Source organism: Thermobia domestica, chromosome 11 (assembly GCF_964235325.1).
Source record: "Thermobia domestica chromosome 11, izTheDome1.hap1.1, whole genome shotgun sequence".
NCBI lineage: Eukaryota > Metazoa > Arthropoda > Insecta > Zygentoma > Lepismatidae > Thermobia > Thermobia domestica.
In genome coordinates, this window is record NC_137464.1 from 248,641,713 (window position 1) to 248,654,634 (window position 12,922).

The window sequence follows — 12,922 nt, forward strand, 5'->3', positions numbered from 1 at the left end:
TCCTGTTCATGGATGACAGTGCCCGCCGACACCGTGCACATCTTGTGTCCGAGTATCTGGAGAGCGAAGACATTACGCGTATTGCATGGCCTGCATATTCGACGGACTTAAATCCCATCGAGCATGTGTGAGATGCTCTTGGGAGCGAATAGCGCAGCGCAGTCCACCAGCAGGCACTCTCCCTGACCTGCAAACAACTCTCCTCGAGGAGTGGCACCATCTACCGCACGACTTTATCAACACTCTGATTTGCAGCATGGAGGCAAGATGTCGTGCTTGTATAGCTGTTCGTGGTGGTCACACGCCATATTGACTGGCTATGCCCTCGTACAATCTAGCTTCACCTGTTGAGGTATCGTCGTGCTGAACTTTTTGGTCACACTGTATATCCTAACTGTATTGTTCGTCTTCACTTGTGTTACATTGTGCATCTGGACCGTCTGTTTGTTCATTATACTTGGTGCAGTGATCGTGTGTTTTATTTTCTGCCACTTTCTTCGAGTTGCTTAAGTTTTGTGGAGCAGTGTACATTCCAATATTAAATAGGTATATGAATGACATTCTTCGTGGACTACTTCTCACGCGGAAGGGTCTGAAAACTTTTAGCTGAAATTAAGAAGAAAATCTACAACAGTGGCGGATCTAGAAGATAAAAATGGGGGTGCCCAGCTGGAACCCAGACTACAATAGGCTTTACTACAAACTTTCAAATAGGACTATATATAAATAACAACTATTATTTTTGACACGCAAAAAATTGGGATCCGGGCCATATCCGGCACTGAAATCTTTGGGCATAAATTTTATTCACAAATTTGCAGAACGAGCTAAGACGATAAATTCTTCAGAAATTGAGACGAGACAACCTTATCTCTCCCTTGTCTCGTAAGTGACACTACTTAGGACCATAATTACGAAATAAAAATACAATTATCCGTGAACTGGTGGGAGTGTTCGGTAAAAGATTGGAGTGACATGGAAGATCAACGATTAATAAGAAACTTGTATATGAAATAATACTATACAAGCTAGAAACAATTACAGAAGTAAGTGTAGCTGGAAGTAATGTTCCCTGCCATCAAAATTATTCAATATCTACGTTACTTGGATTCTACATCGTAAGTGTTTTGACAAGGTGAAAGAATTAAATGTACTTCCACCGTAGATGATGTGGAACATTATATTAAGACAAATGGGTAACCAGGAAGTTCTAAGAGAGAAAATAGACACTGGACACTCGAATTTCCATCGGACACAATGACCGCTCTTGAAAGAAATTACACCGGTAAAAATTTACAATAATCCAAGCCAGTTTTGTTAAAAACAGGAAATCAGTCTATAAATTTAATAGAACTAAGATACAGTTAGTTGATTTGTTGAAATACAAAATATGAATTTTACCTAGAAGAAATGGATTTCATTCATGAATCATGATAAAACATATCGTCTGCGTTTAGGCAGGTCATTAACCTCTAAAACATACGAATGGAGTTAGGTATTTCTTCCAGTGCGATAACGATACACAAGGTGAAATACACGAACGTTCTAACATAGCCTAGATGTAGCAAGTGAAATTGTGATGCTAAGCGTGGTCATCCTTAGCATAGCAATGCCATCTGCTACATTAAGTCTCATAACACGTGTCTGAACGTCATACATTTCACCTTGTATATAGTCCTCGTACTGGAAGAAGTGCCTAGCTCCATCCATATATTCTAAGAGTTAGTGACTTCTGCCTGAAGACGCTAAATCTAGCAGATGGTATTGTTATGCTAAGGATACAGGATACGCTTCGCATCACAATTTCACGTGCTACATCTACCCTGACAATGTTACAACGTTGTGCATTTCACCTTATGTATCGTTATCGTACTGGAAGAAGTACCTAACTCCATTCGTACGTCTTTGGAGTTAGTGACTTCTACCTGAACGCCGACGATATGCATTATGCTTATTTTAAATTTTACGTGCCAAGAAGTGATCGCCAACCCCTGGAGGTATGCGTATTCCACAATAAAAATCATTACTCCAAAATATTTACATTCTGTAGAAAAGCACTGGATCAGTTGTTTTACGCTACTATTGAATAAGTGGCTCTCTGAGCAAATTGATTAACGCTCGTATGGTCCTTGGTTCGATTGCTGGTGGTAGAATGCTTTGGACAGTGACCGCCCTTGAAGGAAGATACATCGGTGAAAATTACAACTTTATCGCTCGCGACAAACTAAGGGAATAAAACTTACGTCTTAATTATTGTATACACTAAAAAGCAATTAGGACAGCTTTCCTAGCTTTTAGCGATTAAACTGCAATTTTCACCGATGTGACTACCTGCGAGTGCTACCAACGGCGGACACAAACTCGTGCGAAATTCCGATACTACATTAAATCAGTAGGCCTCTGTGATGAAAAGCAACATTCAATAACCACTTTAAAAATACTAGTGAACTAGTTGTTAGAATAAGACTTGGAGAAGACGAAAGAATAATCCGAGTCAGTGTTGTTGATTAACGCCTTTGTTCGTCTGTCATTTAGCGCATATCTGAGAAAGGAATATGCACCTTGTCTTGCCTGGGTTTGAGAAATTCTTATAACCATATTCTTGCTTTGTTTATCCACTTATTTCTTCTGTCTTCAGAAAACAACACAGATGTTTCAGATAAAACGTCCAATGCGCACAGAGTACAAATGAATGCAGATAAAGTACGAAAAAAAAATCAAAAAAATGAGAAAGGATAATATCAGAGACTGCATTCGAATGGAGTGCTCTGCTCGCTCCACAGGACAACCTACTACTGAGCTCCAGAGATGACGTCAAAATTTTAAATTGACAATTTGATTTTAAAAAAAATTGAAAAAAAATGGAAAACAACTGTTGTACGAAGGTTTTTTTTTTTTTTTATGTGGGAAAGTTTCACGAAAGTGCTTCTGCACAGTCACATAAAATACCCAATGTTTTAACGACTACAGATAAATGTAAATCAAAAAATACGATTGGAAAATATCAGAAGGTACATCGAATGTAGTGCTCTAGTTTCCATCCCAAATCATGATACACTATTGAAAAGATCATGGAGAAATAAGAACTTTTTGCTGGAAAACTATTTTCATGTGAGTCAAGACTGCAAGAATTTTAAGCTAAATGGTCGTTATTTTTATATACTTTTTAAAAATCTAATTTAATTTAATTTCCATTTTTTTTTAAATATTAAACTTCTGAAATAATGTGGGGCATGGTGGCTCAGTAGTAGAGCACTTACCTCTGGTGTGTGGGGTCCCTGGTTCGATCCTAGGCCATGTAAGTTTGTAGTGGACAGCATAATGTCCTTGGGCCTTCTCGAGGTAGTCGTTTCCTTCTACTTTCTCATTCCACCAATTCCTCCATCATCATAAACTTGCTTTAATCATAGTCTCCTTTAGCCTAAAAGGCACAATCGTGGGACGTTAAACAAATATATCATTTCCTCTTATAAAATACCATAAAGGTATTGTAATAAGCTTTGGGAAATCGACGCAGGAAAGTCAAGAAAAATAAGAGCAGAACATGAATGGGGGAAAATAGAGCTAAAGAAATGAAATCTTTCAGTTTAACGTCACACGGTTATGCCCTTTAGGCTAAGGAAAACGAATGATCAGGGGCAAGTGAATGGTGACTGAAGAATTGATGGAATGATAACCTAGGAGGAATCGGAAGTACCCGAGGAAATATACTGACACCATGCTGTCCACCACAAACTTACTTGGAAGAGGAACGAATGAAGGACCCCGACACACCAGAGGTAAGCAATCTACCACTGAGCCACTGCGCCCACCCCGTAACGCCTAAAGATTAAAAAAAAAAAAAGGTGTACTATAAAAATGGCTCAATAACTGTTTCGGGCGAGGTATCAATTGCACGGAGCAGAACAGTACCAAAAAGAAATTTTAAAATGCCATCCAAATATGGGTACGGAATATAAATACGCAGTGCTTAGTCAAGCAGAAGCATGACGAAGTACTCATTTCAAAGCTGAGCAACTACAAGGATAGGAGGATGGAAATATTTTTAGGCAGCATTACCTTGAAAACATTTACGGCCGCGTGCATCAACAAAATTCAAATAAGCATCAAAATTGGAAACGAATTTGAAATTGGACTTTCTAACTTCAACGTAGTTCAAAAAAAATTTATTGCACCATTGAAAATCTAGTCCAGTACACTCGGTTCAGTATTGTAGATCAACCAAGACCAACGAAGCTGAATTCCGCAAATTGGCTGTTCAAGGCTGATCGAGACAACTTTGAACGCTGTTCAACAATTAAACTTTGTTGCTGCACACGATCATTAACAAATTTTGATTGCAACTAAAATAGTAAAAAGGCCAACGCCCTAACCGCACTGGCACTTCGCTTCTCTTCGAATCAGCGAAGCGAAGGAGTGTCGATTCTGTCAGGGGAAATATGAAGGTGGCTTTGTGGCGTCCACCCAGCAACGTCAGGACAATTGAGTAGCTACCTGAAGAAAGAAGTAGCTACCTGAAGTCTAGAAAGCTAGCAATTAACCGCGATGGGAGACGACGCGCTCACGATACATCACCCCACAGGAGTAAGTGCTACTAGCTAGCTCATGTGTAACGTCTGACGAACTTTTTGAAGAAAAGCCACATATCCTTTTACTATAGGCAACCAACAATGCTTTGACGGTATGCAAATAGCACATAAGCTACAGAATGTCAGATTTTAAACTATACAGTACATTAAAACCATCGTTACTCGCTAAGATGTTAACGGACTGATCGCATTATCGCGCTCAGCAGAAATAACCGCTGCAGCTATCCACTGCAAAAAATTAGCTTCCATTCGCGTTATCGTGTGGAACAACGGACGCAGGTACTAACATTACATCACCATGCCCACTTAGCGTGACCCTAAAAAGTAAACCACTGTATCCTTTTGTGTCTAATTTATTGAAAGCCTTGATAGATCAGGTATTCACTGTGTGCGAGCATTCTAAGTGATGAAACAAGTACACGTTTTCTTATAGAACCAAATGCTGTTTTAAGAAAATGATAAATACGTGAATCAATCTCAACTGTTTCAGCAGAAAGCCAAATGCCAAATACAAGAGTCAAATACAAGAGCTGAAGAAAAAAAAATACTAGGAATGCAATGGATGTACCCGATTGCAATGAAATGAGCTGAGCGAGCTTAAACTACGTAATCATTCCTGGCCATTATGCAATAATAAATGCCATTTTTAATTGTTGACAAAAAAATCGCGTGAAAACTTTTCCCCATGTTAAGTCTATGCAAGCGTTTTTCGGTGATTATTCCTCGATGGTACATCGGATTTGTGATTTCGACCTATGTTGTCACTCAGCACGACATACTCTATCAGTGTGCTAAGTTTGGTTGAGATCGCCCAAACGGTCTAGGAGGAAGCGTTTTTCGGTGATTATTCCTCAATGGTACATCGGATTTTTTATTTCGACCTATGTTGTCACTCAGCACGACATACTCTATCAGCGTGCTAAGTTTGGTTGAGATCGGCCAAACGGTCTAGGAGGAGTTCGCGGACAACCAAACGGCTAACCCGAGTATAAGATAAACGAATGCAAAAATGTAAGATAAACGAATACACTAAGTCGATTGAGTTTTTATTTCAGAGTCCCTTTTAGCAGCGAGGCTACATGAGACGTTGACCTACTGATTACCGTGGAATCTAAACCACATGAGCTACCGCCGGGAATCGAACCCGGATCTCCCACGCCAAAAGCGCGTACGCTAACCGCTTAGCCAAGGAAATGAATGCATTTGTTCGCCAGAAACAAAGCAGAGCACAGCTGACATTAAAGGCTGATTTGATAACGGGCTGGTTGAAAAAAAAAATGGTAAGGACTAAAAAAAAAGTAGTTAAAAATAATAAACTGATTAAGGTTTATAGTATGACTGATGCAAAAATCGTGATTTTAGCAGAGGATAAAAGGGAAGATTTATGATGGAACAATTTAATAACCAAAGTAGTCGAGTGGGAGAATCAAAACGAGTGCAGAAACACCACTGATAATCAAAAGTCGTAAGAGAATGCGTATGTGGAACTTTCTCAAACAGAACGCCACGACAGTAGCGTAGCAGAATTTCATCAAGGGACAGGCTCCAAGCTTCAAAGTTAACAAAATTTCAAGATTTTTGTATACATATCTTATGTGAATGTCATCTTATAACGTGTTGTTCTAGGCGGATGTTAAAAGCACCGAACCCCGCTGCGTACGCCACTTCACCACATTACAAAAAAGACGAGCGCTAATGTAGTAGGCGGTGAGTGAAAGCGCATGGCATCCCAGATTGAACTCTTGGTGTGAAACCTTTTAAATTTGAACCCGTTTCAGCGGACCGTCTACTCTAAACATCAAGGAGCATAGGCTATGTCTCGAACATATTCAATATACCTTACATTGGGAGCGAACAACTTCAAAGTGTCGAACAGAAACAGGAGTCCATTTTACCAGTGTTGAAAGCGCTAAATATTGGATCACTTTCACACAAAATCTTCTTTCGCACCTCAACCGTAAGTTGGTGGGCGACATGGAAATTTTAAAATATTTCTTTCCCTTGGGAGACCTGTTATAAGTTCATAACAATTGGTATCAAATGGGTGATAAATAGGGAAGGGCAAAGCCGTTTTCTATAAAAACCGGAAACCAGTTTGTAGAAAAACCGAAACCCGATATTTCGGCTTTCTCCAAAACCGGTTTCAGTTTCACCGAAACTAGTTTCGGTGAAATCTTTTGGAAAACACAAAACTATTGCTGTGGAAACGGATTCGGTTTCCGAAAAACAACGAAACACTATTCTGGTCAGAAATAGAACTATTTAAAAAAAAAAAAAACCGGAACCGGTGTTGAAGAAAATTGAAACAGACTTTAAAAATTTTCAAAAACCGGTTTCATAGAAAAACCGATTTTTGTGCCCATCACTAATACAGAAGCTGAGTTGCTGGGGGGAAAAAGATGATGTGATACTAGGCCCCTATTTATGATGCTAGAACAGAACGAAATAGGAAACAATTGGTCGAAATGAAGAAAAAAGTAACGAATCTCCTGTTACCAAAGGGTTGAGCAAAACATGGGGGGGATGAACCTGGTTATTAGCAATAGAGCATTTCAGAAAGACATTTTGAAATTGTCCGCCCCCAAGATGTATTCCGAGACGCCACTGTTTTCGAAAACTGTATCGTTTGTATACTCATGTGCACTTTCGTACTTCGCTTAAGTTTCAAACAATTATTTGCTAATCCTTTTGAGTTGCAGCAAGCGAAAGCATCACGTGATTCGGCACATCCACTTTGGCATTTTTTTTTTTTCAAAGATTTCTGTGCACTAGGAGCAGAGTTAAAAGCCTGCTACGGATTTCGTGAATCACCCGGTATGAAAACATTGATAATTTCTGGGGTGGTCCAGGGATTCCGATCGTGGTCAACATAGATTGGCAGTATTTTCGTAGTACAACTTTCATTCCCTGTATATCGAACGAACCCCTTCCCTCGAGGGAAATTCCCCTCAAACCATCGATGTATCAAAGATCTTGAAAATAATACTAATACTTAATAGCATTAGTACGTTTCAAATTATCTATATTTCAAAATCATCATACTGCATATCCATTAAAACAAATGGATGTAGTCAAGACCTATAATCTACTAGCAGCGTTCACCCCGCTTCGCTGCGGTCACCCCGGAACGCAATAAACTTTGTTACTTAGATAATTTTTACTTTTTCGCTTTCAAATTGCAGTAAATGTTAACATTATAGCGCCTGTCATTTATGTTAACCCGCCGAGTGACCCGCTTCGCTGCGGTCACCCCGGAACGCAATAAACTTTGTTACTTAGATAATTTTTACTTTTTCGCTTTCAAATTGCAGTAAATGTTAACATTATAGCGCCTGTCATTTATGTTAACCCGCCGAGTGACACAGTCATGCGGGTTGCATATAAATACGTTTATTTTTATACCTATGATGAACTAACAAAGGATTTGTACGTTATGGACACTTGAATGGTCAATTATCTCAAGACACTGGTAATTAAAAATTAAAGTGATATGATAAAAACCATCTAGGGTCCAAATCCTAATAACCCCCCAAAAATAAAAGAAATTGGTTCAGCCGTATTAGCGTGATGAGGGAACAAAGGATTTGTACGTTCTCTTTTATAATATAGATTTTCCCACAGGTCCATACACACTTACCAATCAACTTAGGGAAATGACCAAGAGGTATATTTTAAAATAGTTATTGCATAGCTGAAGGTGAAGTTGTCGGGAAGGGGGAAATAAAAAAAGTTTTCAGAATGGCAACGCGTCCGGCTCAAACCCTGTCCTCCCGAATACGAAAAACAGAACACTAACCACTGACATCTATGCCGCTCGGTAAAGATACTACCTGGATCGATTTTGGCATCGGTAATCATGTAACTTTTCCCCACTTTCAAACAAACATTCGAGAAGACTAAGATTTTAATTTTTGCTTGGTAGTACTAATCACTGGTGCAAATCCCGGGGGCATGCCTCTCCAATCTTGGAACTAGGGTACTGTCCCCCCAATAATCCGATTTGAAATGTGTTTTTTGGGCAAAAATGTGATGATTTGTGTCCGATTGCCACAAAGGAGAGCGAGATGAAATTGAAGTAACCCCCAGAATAAGCCTCAAATCTGCCCGCCTCCCAATGTTGAAGACAACTCTGCTCCCTGATCCTCCACAGGATTGTTTTTCAACTTAACAATGATTTTGAGCGTCGCTTAACAAACAAATAAACAAACAAACAAAACTGTTTTCCTTGTCCATCCCAAAGTTGAAGACAGATTTGCGCCGCTGGTACTAACTCTTTAATACGAAAAACCATCACTTCAATTACTGATGCTAGCTTTAATTTTTTTGGGGGGGTGCAGCTATTTTTCATATATGGAAAATAAGAAAGTTATATTATCTTATCTACATTACAATACAGCATAGGCCTATGTTCGCGAGGGAGATGTTTCCGGGGGCGCTCCCATCTAGCATCGTCGGTGGTTCACTCACTCAAAATAGAAGTCCAATCTTGTTATTTTTTCTCGATGTGACTCCCCTCAAGAGCCACCGCTGATACGCATATAAAATAGTCAGGGATGTAATAGCATCCTTCATTTAATTATAGCAACTATTACATATCAAAGTTAACACCGAACCTTTGATGAGAAACAGGGCAATGGAAAAAATAAGCAAAATCGAACTGCCAACCTCATCAATAACTTATATCTGAAAGATGACTATTCGCAACACACTTATCAAATTTCGTAGACATGAATACTTATCGATTAGGCAGAACCTGGAAAAAGTAGGCACTACTTATTCCTACTAAGCTGACGATGCAAAATTAATACCAACTATCAGAACTAAGAGATTGGATTCACTGGGTTAAACTTTACGACCGAGCATCGAACTCGGAACTTGACCGACTACCCGAGGGTCAATTGCGTTGGGGGCGGGGCTCCGAGGATACCACACTAACTTAGTAGTCATATACTTGAGATATTTCCAGTTCTAGACAATATTTTTAATAATAAAGAGCTTTAAAAAAAACATTGGAAAACAATAAAAATATATTTGCGTCCACAAATAACATGAACGATAATCGGATTACAATAATGGTTTATCCGCTATTGTGGAAGTACGTCTCGTAAATTCGCCCTATGTCCAGAAATACGAACAAGAATCATTTTAGAACTAACTTATATTCATGTTCATGCACGCACGTCTCTTCTGACCCAGTAGCAGACACTATCAACAAACAAACACGTTATCTATCGATCTTGGTTTTTGCTAATATTCTGAAGCGCGATGGAATGCAGACTGTCATTTTCATTGAGTTGCATACCAGATGAGAGTACACAAAACTGACTACAATCTAACATATTTCTTATTAAAAAAAAAAAAAAAACGCATCTTAATAACTTGAAAACCTTCCCTTGCCCTGAACTCGTAGCTAATATCAGAGAAAAGAACATTCTTGTTATTTTCTGTTATCTAAAGCGAACCACAACTATTTTTTAAAAAAAGTTAGGCTATATACATACTTGAACTGTAGTATTAAACATTAACTACACATATTACCTTAAAATTCTCTTTAACTCTCATTACGAATTAACTCTGAACTTAAAAATCAGATTATACTGATTTAACTCATGAAATGATTACGATACGCACCGACTCAAATCTAGATCAACTACAAAACAACGATCAAAATAATGGCGTAATATGATAAGCCTGCTAACAATATAAGAATACTTTAGCAAGTACCTGAACAATGTTTACCTCAAATATAAACACGAAGCATAGTACTTGATAAATATAATATTTTCTTGACAAACATGAGAAACGTAAGCTCTATAATCCAGTATTATCTGAAATTCAAAATGTCAACCTGTATCAACATAATCACCTGCAACGTATTTAATTCACAAAATACTTTTAAAAAACACACCAAAAAGTCATGAATAATGCAATATTAATAAGTACTTACCTCTGCCGTCTGCAATCTTTTCAATCTAAAATATACAACCCTGCTATCCATAGACAAAACTTTACGTTCACCTACTCAACACTTACCTAGACTATCACTCCACTTCGTGTAAAATTTGTACCTGAGCCAAGCGAAGGGCAAAGGAACTACCATGCTACTCTCGCAACAAGGACTCTACACAATGCATTACTCTCTACCTCAGTGCGAATGAATTTCATGCTGCCCCAGTCAACCCAAATGAGGTCGCCAAGCAACTGAACCCTATCAGTTGCAGAAGCAGACGTTCCTGCCATCTAGTGATCTAAATAGGAAGTACATATATACATGATTTGAAGATTTTTGGATCGTCTTGTCTGAACATTAGTGATGGGCACTATCGAATACTTTTTCCTATCGAATGATCATTCGATAGTTGTTTTGAACTATCGATAGTTTTTATTCGATAGTCCGATAGTTTTTCATTCATTCAAATATCGTGTTCTTAACGTGCTTCTCTGCTACCTAAACATTCATTCGATAGTCTGCCTGACAAATGTGTACAATGGACTAGACTCCCTGGAGTCTCTAGGGAGAGGTCCGCAGATTGACAAGGCGGTTAAGGAGGGAAGAGCGTTGTTTACAATTAGAAGCAGAAGCGCGGTACCGCGTCGTTCGAATGAAAGGTCAGCGACTAAAGAAATTCGTTTCTCCTTTGCAGTGTTTATAACAGATTTTTTCCTCAGCTACTATTCAACCCAATCTCTGGTTTATTCTTTTTTTATTTTATGATGTTCATGCTATTATATCAAACATATTATTGATAACAGTAAAAGTGGAACAAAAATACATTTCGAGAATGCAAAGATTGCTTGGCGATTTTTTTTCTGAAGCAGTCTTTACTAAGGTAAACCAGGAAAAACCTCACTCAGAACGGCTGACCAGAAAAAGATGTTACATCTTTTCGACCGAGTTACCCCAACAGGAATCGAAGAACCGGGTACCGCTCGCACCACAGACGAGAGCGTTAGCGACTACGCCACGCAGAGCCACGTGGTAGAATTGAAATAAGGATTGCAATCTCCTTAATTGTTGGGACTGCAACAGCATTTATGTGTAGAGTAGACATAACCGGATAAAGAATATCTATTTTTTAAAAAAATTTCATTATTTTCCCCTTTTTTTATATTTGTCTACTCAGATAGCTTATGATGCTTCGCCTATATCGGCGAAACTCTGTCTTACACATTGGGGGGGGGGGATGGCTACGATCATTCCTTTTTTTCTATTTATGTTTTAAATATTTACGATATAAAGTTGAAAAACAATACTGTAGAGCAGTAGTTCTCAAATTAAGGTCCGTGGAATCTAGCCAGGGGGTCCGTGACTCCTAAAAATTGAAATGTGTTGTAATAAAATGGAACTCTCACCTGTTAGGCAAGAAGTATTTTTTCTGTTACTAAAGCAGTTACTAAAAAGAAAGCAATTAGAAATTACACCTACGTGTGTAAATTTAAATGTTTTCCTACTTCACTATTTCTGCCCTGAGGCCAGTCAGCCGTTATATAGGACTACTTCAACTGAGAGAAATTTCTTCTTTGTTAGGGTACTTTTTCAAGAGTAGTTGTACATTAACTATACGATGCCTCGGAATTTCATGTGGCGGAAAGTTCCCAGCACTACCACCAATTCCACATTTTTTAAAAAGTAAATGTTATTCATTTCTATGCTTATAAACATCAATCCTCTCCCAATTCTGGTATTTAAAAAACTAAAAACCTATTAGAAACTCCTCCCAAAATATGTTCCTACATCTGCCACTGCGAGTAATTTATGACTCAAATTGATTTGTGTGTGTGCTGTCAGTACAAAGAGTTGTCTAAAAAGGTATTGCAACATTTGATGGCTTTCCCTACCACTTACTTATGCAAACAGACCTTTCCTGCTCTTTGCAGTATTTAAACTTTAAAGCGAAATCGTCTTAATAATGGAATCGGACCTAAGATTGGTGGTGACAAAAATTATTCCACATTTCAATACAATTATGGAGAAACACAAAGAATTTCATTTCTCTCATTAGTGACCTCACAGATTTGAGAACGTTGTTTATCAAGTGAATTTCCTTTGTTAAAAAAATGATTTTTAGTCTTAAAAGTTACTGTATTTTCAATTGAAATTTCCTTCAATAGGAAACAATCATGTATCTTTAGAATAAATTACTTATTGCGTTATTTTTCTTGTCAGTAATAATTCTAATTAGTATATTTTAATAGCATGTGAAATTTCAAATTAGCATTGCAAGGGGGTCCGCAGCTCACTTTCCGAATGAACAGGGGGTCCGCGTTATCGGAAAGTTTGAGAACCACTGCTGTAGAGGATCAGGGGAACAGAGTTGTCTTCAACACTGGAA

The 12,922-nt window shown here is 38.3% G+C and overlaps 1 protein-coding gene across 4 annotated transcripts in view; it reads right to left on the bottom strand.

Annotated features, from left to right (window-relative positions):
• Positions 1-10,845, bottom strand: part of gw (trinucleotide repeat containing adaptor protein gawky) — a 139,650-nt gene extending 128,805 nt beyond the window's left edge. For 3 of the 4 annotated variants that reach the window (XM_081731967.1, XM_081731968.1, XM_081731963.1), the window contains exon 1: positions 10,623-10,845. The gene's annotated coding sequence lies outside the window, so the exon portion shown is untranslated. Of the gene's footprint in view, positions 1-10,536 lie in introns of all 4 variants that reach the window. The other variant, XM_081731966.1, reaches the window with a different exon arrangement.
• Positions 10,846-12,922: the final 2,077 nt, after the last annotated feature.